General features: G+C 37.6%; 1 non-coding gene across 1 annotated transcript; it reads right to left on the bottom strand.

Annotated features, from left to right (window-relative positions):
- Nucleotides 1–2,753: 2,753 nt before the first annotated feature.
- Nucleotides 2,754–2,858, bottom strand: LOC149257023 (small nucleolar RNA snoR111). Its single transcript, XR_016261304.1, has one exon. It is a non-coding gene; the product is annotated as a small nucleolar RNA snoR111 (small nucleolar RNA).
- Nucleotides 2,859–20,916: the final 18,058 nt, after the last annotated feature.

Genomic DNA, 20,916 nt, shown 5'->3' with positions numbered 1-20,916 from the left:
TGACTCATGAGGCTGATGCTAATGCCTGAAACATTCAAATCCTTGGAGATTCCCTACTAGTTATTCAATGAATGTGGAAGAAAATAACAATGAGTAATTTCACATTACAATAACTGTATAATATCATTCATTCTCTTCTATCAATTTTCTCACATATCCACAGGGACAGGAATAGGATTGCTGATGGACTTTCTAAAGATGGAACAAGGTTGGAACACAAAATCTAGTATGTTTCTGAATAGTGAGGGCACTATCTCAGATTATACTCATGATGCATGGCTATAAATCTGTTTTATCAGAGAATCTGGTGTGTTTCAGTAACTAGTCATATTACGAATTTGGTGGACTTTCAACAATTCATAGAATTTCAGATGTATGCATGGGTGTCATCTAGTTTTTTCCATGTAATGTTATGTGCTTTGTCTAAGTAAAATATATTTGTTTCGTTATACAATTTAGTGACGTTTATACTCCATTTTTCGTAGTTAATATCATTCTAACTTCAAAGCAAAATTTAACAATTTTTTTTTTCATGGCAGGATATTTCTTTGTGAACAAATATAATCGTAATTTCGTGAGGAATATTTGATCTATATTGTATAACAAAACTTGGTTGCCTATATTTCATCATCTTCCTTTCGGTCCTTATTCCTCATGTACATCACAGGGCTTGTGACATTGGGCCTGTGGTGTATCTCCATGAATAGTGTATTAACAAAAACAATAAAACAAATAAAGAAAACAATCATGTCAAATATTTCTGAATGATAGGCAATCATGGTGAGTAAGACCACTCACTACATGTACAAATTGAATTACGCGCAGCTCTGGAATGTGGGATATCGTGTCATTCTAATCAGCCCCATTGACATGTCACAGGCAGGTTTTGACACTAGGTGGGGTGGATAACAATTTCTTATTTTAAGAAGTGAAGCTAGAACTAATTGACAATATAGATATATATAACCTAGTTACATGAGAACTGCCTTTGGGAGTTGGAGAACCCAATCCCATCATGTCCTAAGTTCTAAGGGCTTTGGAACTTATAGGAAACATTCCAAGAGCTTTGGGATCTTGGCTGGACATTTTGGGTAAGGAGCACGTCACTCCCAATGTTGTTCCCATGATGTTTTGTGCATTGCTGACCCCATGGGGCTGGGTTATAACACCACATCAGCCCAGCCGAACCCGCAAATTGCCTGCTAAAGTAACTTATGAATTTTCATTTTCACGTGCATTTTACTCATCAAGTACTAGGTGGGTCATTTATTTGCAAGGTTGATGGCTGAAGTACTATATTCATCAGGACACTCCTTGCCAATTTGGTCAAAGTTCAAGCCAATAAATATATTGACAACTATTACAAGTAAAAATAAATGCTAAAAATGCACTTATACTATTTGATTAAGTTCTAATTTATAACATTAATATTATATGTCAATAGGGATCTGGTGGTTAAATCTCTGGGCAATTTTGTTGAACGCAACTGATCTAAACATGGCAGACTTTTTTTTGGACTTTTTATGAACTCTTATCAGTTACTATATGAGAACACATCAGCGATTTAAGTTTTTTTTTTTTTTGGAAAGATGTATTTAATGGACAGTCAACAGAAAGTATTATGGATATAGTTCTGACGCTGGTATATGTATGGACAACAATCTGGGGCACTTTTTTGTAAAGATGGGATGCTGAAAAGCATGTATGGATGTAATTTTATTTATACTTGATAAAATTACAGAAAATTTTCATATATATATATATATAGATATATATATCTATTAAATTTGGTAATTGAAATTGAAAGAGATTCAGACAAAGAATTATAGAATGCATACATACACATATATACCTATTAAATTTGGTAATTGAAATTGAAAGAGATTCAGACAAAGAATTATAGAATGCATACATACACTGGTACCTTGGTTCTACCGTCGATCCAATTGGGATGACAGAGTGCGAAATACAACTCTTTCTTGGAACAGAATTCCAAGGGCGAATCGAGCCATGCAATAAGATAGGGATACCAAATTGGGAGCATCTTTTCCCACAAGGAGTTCGAATTGCCGGCCGACCTGAATGTCCGATTGATAGCTCTGAGCCTGCAAACATCTCTGGGTGTAGTGAAGCAGAGCATGTGCGATATGCAGCTCTCTGGAAAATCCCCCATCGTCGTCATTGCCCTTTTCTCATTCTCCTCCATTTACTAGGGTTACAATCTAATCTGAAGCGTTTCAATACCCAGATTCCTACGTTTGATATATTCCAAGGAAGAGGAGCACTAAACCCTTCAAACGACCAAGTAAGTCCAAAGTTATCATCTAGTAACTGTTATAAAATTTAATACACTTGGCTGACTTGGAGGAATAGTCCAAATTTGGCACCTTCATACCAAGCTTTCTATTATTCTTCTGTCCCGAGCTAAATTAAAATGCCCAGAAACTAACAGGGCCCAAAACTTACTAGTGCACAGTACAAATGATGCAACTGTTACCATTTATCTGTGAAGCACCCCAAAACTTTTAAATACCAAAAAATGAGACAAATATTCAAACTTGTTTCCATCAATGTGCTACAAAGCGCGAACTTCACAACACATAGGTCACTGAAATGCGCTTCTAATCATGGCTAAATCACCATGCAAAGCATTACAGGAGAACTATTCAACCCCCAAAAATTAGAATACCGTCAACTGATTAACAAAGCCCTTTTTCTTCTAACGAAATATAGCAAGCAAAACCTGATATTAGATGTTTTCGAGCAACAATCGAATTGCCCATCTGTATTAAGGCGACTGAAACGATATCTCGACCTTGATGTACTCATAATGAAACCGAGCATACCAGCTCGACTGCTACAGCAATGGAAAGTAGCTCAAAAAGTCATTTGATCAAGAAAACCCTGTCGTTGGAGAATAAATAGACGCTCTCACTTCCAAACCCTAAGGATAGATACAAACCCTCACAGCTATACCTTAAAACCCTTCAAGAAAATCGATTTTGTGATGGTTGAGTTAGACGGCTCCCTTAACGATCCAACGTGTGGAAGGAAGGAAAAATTTACCCTAAAACCCTTAACATCCTTCTCGTCCATCAAACACTCAATATTAAGAGGAGCCTCAGCATTGGCGCTCAAGACCTTTTTGAGCTTCTCGCAGGCAGCCCGCATCCTTATGCTTGCACGGAGGTTTGCAGTTACGATAGTCTTCTCTAAATTTTGTGACAAAGTAATTGAACAGAACTTTGTCAAAGTCTCTACCACTTAAAGGTCTGTCAAATGCATGTGAGAGGATCTTAAGATGACCTTTCAAGAAGGCAGCAACACAGACTTGCGTATCACTATGGCCGTCATCGACGAATACAGCGTAAATTGGATTGGTATCCAGCAAATCTATCTTGTAAATGCCATATGCAAGGGAAATGGCAGTGGACTCGTGCAACAGACGGAGAGGATTTAGATTGGCTATGAAGGTCACGTTTAAGTAAGCTTGCCTCTGTAATTCCGTGAAGTAGGCCGGTATTCCGTTTACACAGTCGAAAAACCGCCGATGTTTCCAAATTCTTCATGGCTATTCCCTTTAAATGCGATAGAAGCATACCTAAGATTTCCGTCCTGGTGAATACTTTGTCCTCTTCTTCTAAGTACCGGACGTGGATCAGAATACCGCCATCCGGTGCTTCCGAGGCTTTAAAGGAGAACACACAAGATCGTGTTGGACCTCTTGATCCCAGAACTTCCTTCCAATTAAACGCTTGATCTGCGTAATGGTGGTTTTCAGATTCAACGTTGCAGAGGCCCGTTGTCGTGCCCAGAAACCGCTACTTATCGCCGAAGCACACCATCGCCGGGGTTTCCCACTTGGATTCATCATTGAGAATCACGTCAATGTCGCGTTGCTTTGCGACAGCTACAACACAGTTCTCATTCCCAATGTCGAGCCCAACAACGCTCATCTTTACAGGAAATTCAAGGAAAATTGCTCAAAATATCACGAATTTTCCTTTGAACTTGATGAATTCGGCTTTTATAAAAATGCAGGGGAAATTTGCTAACAATACCAGAAACTCAGCCTCGGTACAGTGAAGTTAAGCTCAGAACTAGAAAATTTTACAAGCAAATTCGTCAGAATTCGTAACCTAACTTGAATTTGGACAATTCGATGTCAAATGATCAAATTTGAGTTCAGAATAGTCGTCTTAGAGAAAATACGCTGAAATTGGCCGTTTGCGGAGGATTTCGACGACAGATTACATATCTACTTCAACAGGGATCGATTCAGTGTAGGTGCAGCTAAAATTTGGAAATGGAGATTTGTCGGGACCAACTAATTTCGCCTGCATTAAATTCGTAATCGTGATATTTAACAAAACTAGTCATGCATGCATAGGTCCATAGGTCTCAAGGGTTCAACATAGCTCTGATACCAAGTGTAAGGACCGGATCTATACTATTCTTCTAATACCAAGTGTAATGACCACATCCATACTATATATTTTCTTTTTCTTAATTAGTTTTACTTTTCTTATTTAAGTTAAATTACAGAAAATACAACCAAAGGACAAACACGTTGGGAATTCAAATTAAATCAGCACAGTCTAACACATTTCTGAAATTCATTTCAGGAAACATATCATAAAATTTACATACATTTAACTAAGAATATAAAGCATTCATACAAAATAATATTGCAACACATATGTACTGTTCACTAGAAGATGAGACTCCACTTGCTTTGATATTACTTGTATTCCCTTGTTGTCGGTCCCTTCGAGAGTGAATGACAACGTACTTGAACCGAATGCAATGACCCACCGGTTAACCTCCCAGCCTACTCCTTGGGTACTTTTCTTCCCCGAGGACCCCCGAGGTACAATGGGGTTGTACAATGGAGGAATGCAATAGCTGGTAGAGGAGAGCACTCCTCAGCTCAAGAGTCCCCTATCTAAAATCCTCTACCTCACCAAACTCACTATAGGATCGTAATCACTGCTCTGACATAGTCTCAGCCATTCAACAATAGGGTTCCCAAAAGTCCTTTCTCCCATGGCTTGCCCCTTCTTTTATAGGAGTCCTCATAGGTGACACTTGGCATGTCATGCAAAATTCAATAGCTTGATTATTCACCCACCCATGTGTCACTCTCTCATCAAGGGTCTCCCAAAATTATTTACTTAATTTTTAATTTAAAACTAATATTTTCCTCACCTCAACAAGATTCCTATTTCTTCTCCTAGTTGCCTCTTTATCCCCCCTTTTTATTCCTTAATTTGTGTTCATTACTTAAAGTCAATTAATGAGTCAAGATTTGATCCCCTATCTACTCCCTAATTTAACTCAGGTTATCTCTTAGATGGATATTCTTATGTTGGTTGTTGCCACATGGAGGTTCTCTACATTTCTCTAAATTTAATTTATTATTCTTATTTTAATTCACCTTCCTCTTTTCTTAATTAGGTTTAATTAGTTTAGGATTAATCTTTATCCTTACAATTATGTCCCTCTTTCCCCTTTTACCTAATTAAACCACATAATCTACCTAGTATTTTCCAACATGGGAAGGGTAGAGTTTTTAAGGTAATCTATTTTATTTCTTCCTATGATCCTCTTAACCCAAGTTTAATTTTTTATTTAACTACTTCGGTTTCTAACATGATTTACTCTTGATGTAAATTTACCTAGTTTTCATTCCTTGATTATATTTATTGTTTAATTTATTTTTAATGGTTCCAAGGGTGCCAAGTTTGGTCGTGCCCTTCAAGAACTTCCCTTGAAGTTCCAAGGGTGCCATGCCTAATAGTTTATTTGTGATGCCAAGGGTGCCAAGTTGGTTGTGCCCTTCAAGAAATTCCCTTGAAGTTCCAAGCATGCCACACCACTTGCCCTTCAAGAATTCAGTGACTACGAGGGGAAAGTATAGGTGCAACGTCATAGACCACTATCATCTCTTATGTTGCCTGCTATAGTGAGATTAATGGTGTTAGGGATCAAGGAATCCACCTTGATGCATGCCCCCCCAGTAAAATCCTCATGAGTAGCCCAACTTTAGGACCTGCCCTCATGGCATCGTGATCTTCAAGGCAAAGGTGTTTCACCCCTTCCAGCCCAAGTCATGGCGGGAGTGCTAGTGGGTGAGATCAGGGACACTGTCCCACCCTTCCCATGTAGTTCCATCCCCCTGTACAACCCCATCACCCATATGTGAGTCATTTGGTCAAGCAACTAATCTGTGCCTACAACCATTAACATATCATCAGAATATAGATAAACATATGTGGCAGGTTTCAAAATCGACTTAGAATTTCAAAGATAAAATAATATGAATTTTTATCAAACCAAGTGTCATCAACTCGTCATATGCCAGTGCCTCTGATGGTTTCCTGCCATACTCAATAATTAGTAACCAGGTTTCTCAATGTTAGTCATTGTCATAATAGCATTATTACCATCACCTAGTCATTCACATCATTGTTCATTGTGACCCAGAACTAATGTATGTAGCTAACATAGGGGATACCTCCATCATGGCTAGCATCATCATAACCTTAATGGAACCATACATATAGATCAAAGCTATCATCATTATAACATCAATAGAAAACATGTCTATCCTTTACTACTATCACCATCATGATATCAATAGAGAGTACACATAACCATTAATTATATCGTAGTCATAATATTAATAGAGAACATACATAACCATCACATCACTAATAATAGAGTCACGTTTCTAGATCCTCAACCTGAGTTCCTCATCGACTAAAGTATCTAAGATAATGTCATATTAGGGTCAGGAAACTAGAGTGGGCACTACAACAGAGGAAAATGAAAGTCCAAGGATGCTCTTGGAAATAGTTCCATTACATAGATCTTCTCATTCTGAAGCTACTGCAACTTGAATGGGCTAAAATGGACTTTGGATGAAGAAGTTATCGCAGGAAGAAGATTGCCTTTGTCCTTTGGAAAAGGAGGCATTTCTTCTAAAAATGGCCTAAAAGGCTCCTTAAGGAAGTTGCATTGCAAAAGGCCAAAGGGAAGGACTTAACGCAAAGACGAAGGGACCCCCGATCAGCGATCTCCGATATATCGGATTGGAGGTAGGCCTTCGCCTGATATTGGGACCCCAGACAAGGCAACATACGATAATGAGATTTCAATATCGGCGATCAGAGGGGCAGAAGACATAGACCCTTGCCGATGCGATACGTAAGGTTTGATATTGGTGATCAGCGATCGGGGTGATCGGCAGATCGGAGGATCAGCGGTCGGCATACCCAAAGGGCAGACCCCCGGGTCGTTGCGATTGTGATTAGCGATCAGGACCCAAACCCGATAGGGATTATTGACCCGATTGCATAAAATTTGAAGTCTGAGAACTTCGGAATTTCAATGTATTTCCCATGTATTTGGATTTTGGCCATTACGCCATGCGATAGTGATTTGCGATAGAATGGCGGACCCGAAAGGTTTATAAACCTAGCCCTATAAATTTTGAAATCTGTGGTAAGCGGGATTTCGAGTGGGCGGCAGGCGGTAAGTGGTTTTGAACGGGCGCAGCCCGAACCCATACACTGGTCGACACGTGGCATGGCTGAGGAGAGAGAAAATCGTCTTTTCGAGCGAGTAACCTCCGTTCACATAAGCCACCCAAAACGGACTGTTAGCCGTTGGATCGACGATCATGCAGATCAACGGTGGGATTGCGATAGCCATAAAAGGCGGACCTGAAAGGGTTTTTAGGGGCGATTCAATATTTTTTCAAGTCTGGATAAACGTGCCATGAGGCGTTTTCCTGTGTAATTCCAGTATATCTCTGTGTATTGGGAAATATAGTTTTTTTTTGGGTTTTCACCTGATCATGAAAGGCCCGATTCCTTTGTAACTGCCCTTGATCATTGTGCCACACTGAAAGCGGGTGTTTTATAGGCAATGATGCATGTGTAACGTCGAGAGAGCCATATAGCCACAAAGCTAGATGGCCAGTCAAAGAGACAGGGAGTAGAAGAAGATGCAGAGCCGCAAAGGAGTGATTACATGCAACGAAACGACTGGGGAAGCCGGAGAGCCGGAAGAGGCCTCACAAAAGCCAAAGAGCACGATTGCTGAGGCAGCGCAGAGAGTTTTGAGAGTCACTTGGAGGTTGAGTGAACCAGAAATCTTAATTGACAGCCGCAAAGATTGCTGAGGGCCATTGGAAGGTTGCTAAGGGGCACTTGGAGGTCAAGCGATCCATTGATGCATGCAGAGGCCGAGAGAGAGCTCAGAGAAGCCAGAGCTGAAGAGCCAGAGCCAGAGCCAGAAAGCCTGAGAGCTTTAGAGCCAGGGATGAGATGGTGTTCTAAGCCCATTTTTTTGTGTAATACAGTGGATTTGAGCGTGGAGCTTGTAAAAGAACTGTTGCCATAATCCCAGAAAGACTAGTTGAGTTGACTAGAGCTCAAGGAGACGTAGCCCAAGAGTTTTGGGTGAACTCCATATTACATTGTTGTTATGTGTGTTTGCTTTGTTGTTGCATTGCATTGTTGCTTTATTTGCTGTTATATGTTTTTATATCAGTTCAAGAAAATAAGCTTAAAGCACATTAACAGTTAAAAATAAACACAAGCATGCACCTATTTCAAGCACACATTTAATTCCGCCATTGGTTAATCATAATATCTTGGGAATAATTAAGCTTTGGAAGTGGGAGAGGTTCTTGTAAGCTTGACAAGAAGCCTTTAGGACCCATTTTTAGATCAAGATGACTACTTACTTAAACTATTCTCATACTTTCCTTAAGTAGGCAGAGAAAATAAGAAAATGGCAACTCAAACTATCACTGAGACTGATAACCATAATCCACAAATATAAGAAAATCCATCTTCCTTGACGACTACAAAAAATTGGCAAAAGGGTCTTGGCGATCATGAAGTCCTTTATTCAGTTGATCCTTCTCAAATTGTAATGAAACAGTTTGTTCTTTCCTATCATCCATATTAGAGACAAGGTTTGTGTGTTCTTGCATACCTTCAATTGAGGCAACCACATCTTGAATAACAAAAATGCCTACGTCCACGAGGTTTAGAACAACCTTGTCTTCTTCATTATTTCCTTGCAACTCTGGGTAATTATTGTCATAGGTTTTTTCATGAGATGAAAACAGAGAAAATGAACGACATGAAGAAAAAACTGATCTAATATCCTTATCCCTTTCTTGTTCATTTCAAAACTATTGAATATGTTCATCAATCTCAAGAAAACAAACATATTGTACATTATTCCTGAATTTAGTAGATGAATCATGATTTTCATATGTAAGCACTGATTCTTCATTATAACTTAGTTGATTGTTTTCTAGTTCTCTGGAAATGTTTGAAGGTTGCTGAATTTCATCAGCAAGTTTAGGAGAAATCACATCATTGAGATGCAAATTTGTTTCTTTTTCAGCCAGGGGAAAAATAACTACTTGCTGAGAATTTTCTTGAGTGTCATGGCAACTAGCTTCTACATCTTCTTCCTAGTTAAAAGGGTTCTCATGAATAGCCTCTACAATCTCATCATCCATAAACTGATCATCTTCATAAAAACTCTCCAAATGCTCAATAAAAATTTTAAAATGAGTGCAACAATCTTTGACTAGCAACAAGGAAGGATGACATTCTTTATATCTCTCATAAAACATTGTATGAAAATCTCTAAGAGAAGATAAACACGTATTTTGCAAGCTTTCATACCATGATTGTGAATTTCCCTCCAAGGATACCATGAAAATCTTCATGAGACAATATTCATGGAAATCAACATTAAGTCTACGTACATACATGTGAAATTTGACCAAATGAAAAGCAGCATCTCTTCGTTATGATCTCTGAATTCTGGCAAATAATATTGCCAATCTACATGAGGCATGTGATTTGGAAAGCTTGGAATATGAATGTGATGCATAGGGGCATACCTTGCAGATATGTGATCCATCTTGAACCAATAGAGTTGCTAGTGAAACCTTGATTTCTGAATTCTGCTACCAATGGAGTATTTGGATCAAGTTGAAAACTGATTGGAGTCGCCAGGTGAATGGTTCAACCTTCATGTGTCTGGATGTTGTCCACCATCAAAAATCAAATATGAAACTTTGATGATCTTTCCCAGAGAATATAGAAGCTTTCGCTCCCTAGCAATGGCGCCAGAATGTTAGCACTTCGTAAATTTTCCTAAGCTGAGGAGAGAAATTCCAGAGGTAACCACAAACCACTTCTAGGTTAGAATCTAGCCCTTCTAGCCTTGGAGAGGGCTCTCTCACTTAGGTTTCTCAACTGATCTGATATTAGGCTAGGTATAATGTTAAATAAATGTCTGTTTTCAAAGGTCTGTTGATGAGAAAAGAGACAGATCCATTGGGCATGGAGTCATGTCAAATCTATTTTTGTCCAGTGAGATGATGAAGAGAGGAAGGGTTATCTCCACAGGGGAAAGGTAGGTAGTCTTGGTGATGAAATTGAGTCAAATTTTTGTAGGAAGGTGAGTGTAAGCAAGGTGGAGGACAACACAAAGAGCATCAACTATAGATGAATTCTAAATGTTGTTTTAAGAGGAAAAACATTAATCTCTTGGAAAAACTAAATCAAAGCACCATTAAGATGAATTCTGAATTAAACATCTAGTTTTTTCCAAGAAAGAATACATAAATTCAGTAGATGTAAACACATGATATGAAATTACAATAATAAAGAAGTAGACATCATCAAAATCTGACACAGGAATCCTTGCAAATCACCTTATGTCCTTCATTCATTCACTAGCAAACCTTTTAGAAAATACAGTGCACAAAAGGCAGTTACTCTCTAATCTGACCAACATAACCCTTTTTACATTTAGATTCATGAATTATATAAAGCATTCTCTTCCTAAGCCAAAGGGGGTCAAAACCCATAATTTTCCCAAAGATAGGAAGAGGTTACAATGCTTTAGGAATAAAATATTTGAAAATTTTCCCATATCCTACTATCTAGGGTTTGGTTTTCTACTAACCAAAAATATGCTAAATGATGAGAAAATCATGGCATTGGGTAGAAAAATATTCAAACTTAACCATCAAAATCATCTTGGAACCAATTATTCCAAGTTGGAGGTTCACCAAGTTGAATTCCAAAAATTCTAGAACTCTATCAACAAATTTTGCTTGGAAAATTTGTGAAAATTGGGTCTCAAAGTGACACATGTAATTCCAAAACCATAACATCTGTACAAAAACCGAGATACTTTTTTGTATATCAAATTGTTCTTGAGATAAACCACTCTCATTTTCCAAAATTTATTCTCCAGATCTTCAAAATCCGCACCTAAACATCATAACTAAAATAGGAAATGACAAAACCTGAAACATAGGGTTTAAATATGCATTTGAATTTTCCAATATATAACACATGTGAAAAAAAATAGAGGTTTTTGTTATGTGGACTGTTCTTGGAAAAAATCTCTTTAATTTTTTCTAAATTCATTTCCATTTGGTCATAAACATCTTTTGAAAATTATGACACAAATAGTCAAAATGCAGCAAATGAGTTGGTTGCGTAGCAAAACAAAGTAGCCCTCCATGTTTTGTATGGTTGCAACCCTCCTCTGACAAAATGGAGAAAATGGATATTATTGAAATATCTCTGTGATAGTGTTGAACTCCTGAGATAGTCTTGATAATGCTTGCAGACCTCCTCATCACTTGTAGCAAACTTTCGCAACACACTGTTAACTTTCACAATACCTATTAACTTTCACAGCGCCTTCAAAATTCTGAGCATATGATGACTTCCTCTAATATAAAGTCCTGGAGGCAAAAAGTAGGTCTTTTGAAATCCTTATAACATCCCGCAAGACAACCAAAAGCCTCAAAATTGGGTCATCTCGTCATCACAAAAGACTATACAAAATGTGCAGCATGCCCTTGCTGCATTTTTCCAAACTCCATAAAAAATGACCTATTTCTAACTTGCTGAGTAAAAAGCAAAAATTTAAACCTCAGTATCATCCTCTTGATGAATATTTACCCTTGTGCTTCTTTTCCTCTGGAGTTGACATGATTTTTCTCTCGCATCAGTAAATAGTTTAAGATTATAAGCAATTTGTTATGTGTAAAAATGGAGGAGTTATGCTATCTTAAAACTTTGATGATGACTTAAGAGACAACAAACATTACACATAAGACTAGTCACTGTAAACTTTCTCAGGAAAACCCTAAAACTTGCAAATTCACAACAGTTGACAGAGAAACTTAATGGGACAGTCGCAGCGCAGAAACACAATGATCAAAGTTTTTTGGGTCTTTAAGACTTTTAAGCATAAACACTAAGGGAAAAAAGCTTAAATTTAGTTTTAAGAGCATGGAATACATTGCATGTGAAGGCTACACAGAGAAAAATGTTGATTTGGCAACAAGAAATGTGAAATATAAATCTCTGTGTGGAATCGCAATGACTAGGATAAAAACGTAGCACCTCTTGAAAATATAGCACTTGGGAAAAGGAAAGGACTATCCTTTTGACCACTATCTTCCCTCTAAGATCATAACCTGTCATTAAAATGACATTCAAATTGACTCACCACAACCTCCAAATATGTGCCTAATCCATCTCATGATTTTTTTGATGTAGAATCGATCTCCATATTTAGATGATTGACTTATGATACCCAAGGTTTGATGATATGACCCCTAGACTCTTCTATAATGAAAAATGACCCCTCATGATTGCGAATTCAAATCACGACTCCTTATGACCTTACAATTTGAATTATGGCACAATGACTCTTTTTTAAACTCAAAATATTTACAATGTCACTTTAAAAGATTTGGCCTCTTTTGTACAAAGACCCCTTAGACTATGAGACTCATGAAACCATAAGTTAAATTTTACAAAAGACTCTCAAATGAATAGTAAGACAGAAACACTATGATCACTATATTATAGGACCCTAACAGGAAGTTCTAGTTTATTTTCAAATAAATTTCTAGGAGTTTCAATTCATTGTTTGCTTCTCTAAATCTATATGGTCTAATGTGTGATTGGAGTGTTGTAGAAGAATTATTTTTGTTGGATCAAGGGCAAGGAAAAGTCTTTGGGAAACCAACCCACTCTTGAAACATCTTCAAATGAACTCTCATTTTTTATTTGGATATCATAGTTCATCTTACAAAAAAGATTCAGGGATTTGTTTGGACATAGGTTGTATGAAAATAAATATTTCATATTTTAAATCTTTTCAAATAGTGCTTCATTGATTCTATATTAGCTACTTGAGATCATTTTCTAAAATAACAAGTGATGGGGTTCACTCCCATCACTTGATTTGGTTTCTTCTACATTATTTGTATGATATTTATTTGTTTTAAATGTGCCCTCTACACTAATTGTTTCTTTGTTTTGCAGCCCATAGTTGGAGTATTGATAACAAGAAACTTGAGGAAAAATCTAAGTATTTTCTTGTAGGACCTCTCAAGCCTTCAAAGTTCATCTTCTAAGAGGTTGTAAGCATTTGAAGACTAGCTCATTGTCTTGTGCAATATTTCATCTACCATTAGAGGCTAATCTTTTGGATACCAAGAGACACCTAACATTTTCAAATTTGAGGGAATTCTTATTATACTTACCTTTGTTTGTAATTTCAACTTTCAAGAAGGAAACCTAGTGCTTGAAAAGCCTCATATGTTGTAAAAGATTCCTCTTGAAGTTTTAGTTCAGATCCTTTGGAATGTTTCTCATCTTTATAATAATATGTTGTAGCAGCTACAACCACCCTCCAAAATTTTGTCTTCGCTTCGTTTTGGAGCCTCCCTCCTTAAATCCTAGCAGTTTGTCTTGCAGTGCTCAAGTACTTGTGCTCTAATTGAGTTTTATATTTTGCTTTACAACTTGTTTTTGTTTACTTTCTTTATCATCTAACCACAAATTGACCCCGTGACTTGGTTGCAAACTGGTTCTAACACATCCTTGACGATCTACACAATCCTTTAGGGCAACCAACCTTTCTTTAAGGAAATCCGCAGTGCAACCCACCAGTGAGCTTTGGATCCAAAATTGCGTAGACCCAAATTGCATCTTCTCTTCAGCTGGGAAATTGTGCAGAGCCTGAGAGGCAGCCCAAAGACACTCAACCCAGAAATTGTGCAGAACATATTGTGCTCAGAAACTTCTCAATGCATCAACCAAAGAGTTGTCTGATCCTTCCCAGAACTGTGCAATCTTTCGAGGTAGTGCATGGAATTTTTCTAAAAAAGAAAGAAGCTAAGAGCAAAAGCATCCCTTAGAAGTAGGGATCCATTATTAGTTTCCCGAGGGTGACACATTTCCATCTTTAGAAGTTTCTACCAAGTGTCATTGTTGTCCTTGATCTCAAGCATGCACATCATGAACTCCATTTTTATCAAATATATGTAATGGACGCCTCTAGATCTCACTTATAGATTCGATCATCAATCTCTATATTCCTTAGGAGATCAATGAGCCTTGTAGCATTATCATCACTTTTGCGGTGAGTTTTGCTTTTATTTCCTTTTGCTTCTTTTTCTGCCACTTTTGTTTGTCTATCTTGTGAGAGTTATATTTCACTCGTTTTGCTACCGTTTTAACTTGTTTTAACTTGTATAAGTGTTGTTTAAAGTTATAGATTTCCTTTTTCAAGTGTCGCATGAGTTTTCCTGTTTTTCACCAACGGTCGTCGTTGTGGTGACTCCCTTCACATGCTTCATGTTCCTTCAGTTTAATCCATTGTTGCACTTGTTTTACATGCATACATCTACACTTCATCAGATCTACATTCATCCTTACATATTACTTCAGATCTGCCTGTTTGCACACTCCCCATGGAAATTTTTTTGCTTCCCCTACCCACATCTCACATTCACTTGCATGCACTTCGCAATCTGGCAACTCAAGGCCTCTGCCTTGGCTATTGGAATTGCGTAGAGGCTTTCCAGGGTTGGCTCCAATTGCACACTTTGCAGTTCTAGTCATCAAGTTTCCTCACTGACTGTTGGGACTGCGCAATGCACAGTTCCCATAGTCAGTCAGTCACCCATGTCAGTCGAAATTGCATAATTCCCCTCATCATATGCCCTTGTTGTTTCTTGATCATGATGTGAAGTTGGATTTGTAAGAGCTAATGTTTGTTTGCCATGAGTGTTTGTTCTATCCCACAGGTACCACACTCTCGAAGCACTTCTCTCCAGAAATTATTGTACCATGGCACTAAAGAGAGCTTTTTCAAGAGTGACCACTAATAGCAGTACTGGGGAAGCAGTTGAGAAAGCACCAGTTTACTTGCCAATATATGAATATGCCCAACTGTTTACAGAAAATGAGTCAAATAACTTGGTAGCAAGATCAGCAGTAGTGGCAGAAGGCAACAATCCAATACAGGATTAGGGAAAGAAGAAATTGTTGACATAACAGAGGGAGAACAAAGTTGCAAAGAGAAAGCGGATTCAATCTTCATGCAAACAACTTTGACAACAGAAGCAAAAGGAAGCAGAGGACACAGAGAACAGAGTGAAGGAAGAGAGAAAAGTAGAGCTTGTGGGTAGTACAACTGAGATCGCCACAAGCAGAACAAGAGTCAAAGGAAGAACAGGAGTTGAAAAGCAAAAACATGAAGAAGAACAAAGGCAAGGCACAATGACAGAGAAAACAATGCTAATACAGGTTGATGATCTGGAACAGCCAGCAACTGAGGAAGAGAGTGAACAGATGTAGGTTCCCTCACCACAGCTAAGCACAAGAACCAAGTCCAACTGGAGTTCGATAGGTACAAGTAGCAGTTAATGCGCGAGGCCACCACTGATGACTTGCAACTGAGCGCAGATAAGATGCAGAAGTACATTGGTGGTCCAGCCACATTCAGGACAATATTGTGCATGCTTCAAGATGAGATAGACATAGGTTCCAAGACCACATGCTCGGATGCCATGGATGTAAGAGTCCTCATTTAGCAAGACAACATCAAGCAGTTTGGGGACATCACATCACAGTACCAAGCTTGGCATTAATACATGACCGAGAAGCATCAAGTGGATGTTTCCAAGTTTGTCTTTCCCCAAACCTCGAAGTCATAGTGTTTTGTCTTGTTAGGCTATCTCTAGCCTATTTTGTCTCACATGGGTACATGTGGAAAATTGTATTATTGTAAATATATTGTAAGTGAAATTCCAAGTGTCACTAGTGGAATGTGAACAATCACTATGTAATGTGAACAGTCATGAGGGTAGTCCAAGAGCCAAAGGGGAATTTCAAGGGTCACCCCACCCTTTGCTATATATAGAACATCATAACTCATAGTACATGCTTTTGGGAGCAAAGCTTTTGGCTAGGCATTGCTTAGAGAAGGCTTGGAGAGTATTGTGATGAGCCTTGGCTTCTCCACAGCTTAGAGCGAGTACATCTCTTTGAAGTAACAAACAGTGTTGACTGTAATGTTCCACTATTGGGGCTAGTGGTTGTTAATAGTGTATGTATGGATGGAAATTTCACTTAATAATATATAACAGAGCCAACACATTTTCATGCATATGTTGTTATTGTAGTTGGACTATTCTGGTTGTTTTAGAAATGTATGTTATTTAACTTAGGCATTTGTGTATGAACTATTTTGTATACAATTGTATGAATCTTGTTGCAGATGTGTTGTTGGTTTAACCCGTCCCTTTGGTTTTTGGACTATTCTGCTTTCTAGCTTGTGATGTCATTCCGCTTGTGTGTTCCTTTCAGGTTGCATGCTATTACATGCTTCTAAGGGACAAATTTCATTTTCCCCTCCGTGCGTTGGAACCCCCCATGCATCTCACTTGACTCGCTACAAGGTCACACACTTACTTCTGACAAATTTATCATACTTACCTCTACGCGCTACCACAACCAAGGAATTACTTTTATACCCACTATTGGGACTCCTACTCCAAACGGTTTGAGTTCTAGCTAAGACTTCTTACTGGGGAGATCCCCTAACATGTTGGCAGGTCCAACACCGTCAACACAATCTAATAAAAAAACTTAGCTTTTTCTAGTGGGAGCTTGGGTTTCACCCAAGGCATCATTTTCTCTTTATTTAGAAGGAGAAACATGTGGGTGATTGATTTTGCATTGTTTTCTTAGTTTTCATTTTGCATGCCTTAAGAATTGACATAATCTCACCATCACTATCTAACTTTCTAAATTTGATTTTGCTACTAGTTTCCATTGTTTGTCTTGCATTTGAAGTTTTTCTTTAAGTACAACTTGGGATTTTACTTTGGAACAACTTATTTCATTATATGAAAGCATCTCAATTCATGTGGCAATGTTTGATTTAGTAAATTTGACAATATTCTTCATGTTTGCTTCAATATAGAGCTCATTAGTTACTTTCTCATTTATTTTAAAGTTATTTGCTCACTTTAAAAGAATATCATACTTTGAAGCTTCATTTTATTTCATTGCTTTATTTGGTTGATCATTGATATATCATTTGTTAAATCACTTACTTTGATAAACTTACAATCTTATGTGCTTATGAAGCTTATGTTCTTGTACAATTTTGAGCAATTATCTAAGTTATCTCATTGAGCATATTTCCATTTACTTGAAACATTTCCTTTAAGCATTAGTAATCTTACTTGCATTTAATTTAGGCATATTAACATAACTTGCATCTTTAATGAAAATTTACCTACAATCATAATCTTGGTTGAAAGACCTCTCTTAGGGACCCCTTTTATTCATCAACTTGAGGGACATAGACCCTCTTATGTGGTTAACACAATGACCTTGCACTCGTCAGAGCCACAGTCTCTGCAACGCAGGAGGCATTGTGTGTGTTGGGTATTCCAAGGGAGGTATTCTTTAATATATCCTTGGTTTTCTTTCCTTAGATCTCCTTCCACAACTTACATAGGAGACTTGTTTCAAAAGAATTGAAGGAAATGTCACACCTAGACTAGGCATTTAGATTAAAATTAACCAAGATAATTGCATTTAATATTAGTTTAATTGCATTCCATGCTAACACATTTTACTATTTTGCTTGCAAATTATTCATGTACTTTTCATTGATGAAAATGTTTTGAATTGATTATCTTATTTAGGCAAGTATCAACTTATTCATTTTTGCAAGTAAAGTTTTTACTTGTTTCCTCTGCAAGTCATTCTATATTGCTTCCTTATATGCTTTGGATTTGTGAATGATTATATATTTTGAAAGCATTTATTGAAATCATATTTTATGTCTTGCATATGATATCATATCTTTCTAACATATTTTGTTTTATTGACATTTTTAGTTGTATTTCAATTTGAAACACTTCATTTTTTTAGCAATTATTTTTAAACAATATCGAAGGCATTGGTTTTATGAATGTTAATCTTTGATTCATGTGTTGATGGTTATATGTTTCATTTCATATTTTCTCATAATCTCAAGTAATCCAAATTAACCTTGACATCTCCTAGAAACTTCACATCACCTTTTAACTTAGCTTTTCATTTAGGGACCACCCCCCTTAACTGACCTAGGAGAGAGCTTAAACAAAGAGAGTTGGGAATAGGTGACATACCCATCTCTTAAATTTTCCACCAACCACGCCTTGTGGGGTTAATGGATTTCTTACTAACTTAGGTGTGTGTGTGACGCGACAATAGGTCCCAGAATCTAACATACAATTATAAAGATGAAAATCATGAACCTTCAAAGTTACATAAAAAGAGGAACACTCTCATCCTAAACATCATGACTTGGACCAAAAATAACAGAAGTCTTGTCATCTTGCAAAATTATCACATCACCTTCAGCATCCGCACTTGAATATTGAATCCATTTAGACACTTATTGTTTATAACAAAGATTTCTTGTCAATTCTGATAAAGGAATAGGAATTTTAACTTTTTCTTATTCCTTTTCTAAAGTAAAAGAATAAGAAGTAAGTTTTTTTTTTTTTTATTTGATCTTGCATCTGAGCTTGTTGTTGTGAAGATGAATCTTCTGCAGTCTATTGATGGTGCTGGATACCACCAATATGCAAGGGGGTCTCCCTCGATGAAAAGTTCCAATTAGACTTTGCAGCATTTGGTGTGGGAGCCCTTCCAGAATCAAGACTCGACTGCCATGTATTCTTATAGATTTACCTTGTCTATAAATTTTAGCACAAGAGAGAAATGTACATGAGCTTTCAAATGAACAAGTGGGAATGCCTTGTGGAATTTTAAATTGTGGAATGTATCAAGGTTCTTCTACCGAAAGGGAGAGAAAAAGTGAGTCTTTAAAAGAGGAGTAATAGTATTGATCTAATAAAGACACACAAGCATAGAAGGATGAATCGTTGATCAAATAGTGAAATAGTTCACACAGAAGCAATGATTGTTAAAACAAATACAACACACCTTCAACAAAATAAGTACCAAAGCCACTAAAATAGTTCAGTTTCCTTAGTACAGATGAAAAAAAATACATTGCAAACATTGAAAGAATAGTATTACAATATTTACAACATACGCATGAAAGTGTGCTAGCTTAAGAAGCTTTGTAATTAAGCAAAATTTCCAAGATACATCAGTACAAAGAACACCACTAGCTCCAATAGTGGAGCATTAGAGAAACGACTTGCTCCTCCAAAAGAACTATCTTTCTCTCTTATGCCTGGTAGGAGGAGCCAAGGTGAAAAGTCCTTTGCATGTTCTATGAGGGTGTATATATAACAAATGGGGTGATCATTCACCTCCCTTGTGACTCTTGGACTACTGTCATGATTGTTTGACTTCTCTATGACCTTTCGAATCCTACATGACTTTTAACATTATATATATGTCTCTTGGAATTCCAATTTACATTACATTTATGATACAATGAAATTAAATAATCCACAAATGATGTGGCCAATAATGACATGACACCTTGACAAGACATGACAAGACATTGATGACATGGATTGCATGATGATGTGGCAATGTCAAGTCATTATTTCTAGTGCTATCTTTGAATCTTCTTGAAATATGGTGCATGTTCTTTCTCTTCCTCCTTCATCAAGCTCGAATATAAGGAGTCTTCAATGTGATATTGATATTTAGCTATTGTCACAATCTGGTTTCCCTTTGTCTCTCTTGATTGATCAACTTGTTTTCACAACTTCAAATGTGTCTTCTAGCAGGGTCTCCTTCTCCATATCCTTCATCATCATCCTATCATGGCATGAAATGATACCTACAATGGAAACCCATGCATGACAAGACGACATCAGTCTAATAAACCCCTAGTCTAATATGCTTCATGATATTCCATTAACTGAGTTGGAATCGGGTGGCAGGCTGAGATACACATTCAAGGATTGCACATTTTCATAGCTCAAGAGGTCAAGGGCCAGGACTGAGCCTTGAGACTGCACAGTTCATAGTTCAGGATGGCCAAGGCAAGACAATTGTGCAGTTGAGGGGCTCAAGGGGTTAGGCCAAGGTCTTAAGGCTTGAGGTTCCCCACTGCGCAATTTCATAGGGACAGAGGAAAAGAGATTGCACAGTTTCACAGTTCAATGGCTCAAGGATAAGGCTTGTTTCTTGAGATTTTGTAGTGCGTAGAGGAGACTAACTTAAGGCAGGGATTGTGCAGTTTTGGAGATCAAGGGTCAGGACTAAGCACTAAGATTGTGTAGTGCACAGTTCTGGAAGGTATAGACTGTGCATTGTGTAGTGCATAGTTATGGAAGGTAGAGACTGTGCATTGTGCAGTGCCAAGAGGAAAGGTTGAAGCTTGAGGACTGAGACTGTGTAGTGCACAGTTCAGGGAGGTTGACTGATGTCGGGTTGCTCGGTCAAGAATTTTTTTGGATTTAGCTAAGTGTGGGATCAGTGAGGTGAAAATTAATAAGTACAAGGCTTGAGCTTGATCACACACTTAGAACACTTAACGACACAACATATATCACCCAGA

Source organism: Pinus tabuliformis, chromosome 6, assembly GCF_031772625.1.
Source record: "Pinus tabuliformis cultivar Carrire ecotype Pingquan chromosome 6, CPIR1, whole genome shotgun sequence".
Classification (NCBI taxonomy): Eukaryota; Viridiplantae; Streptophyta; class Pinopsida; order Pinales; family Pinaceae; genus Pinus; species Pinus tabuliformis.
The sequence above is the reverse complement of the archived record's forward strand: the minus strand, read 5'-3'. Positions and strand labels throughout refer to the sequence as shown.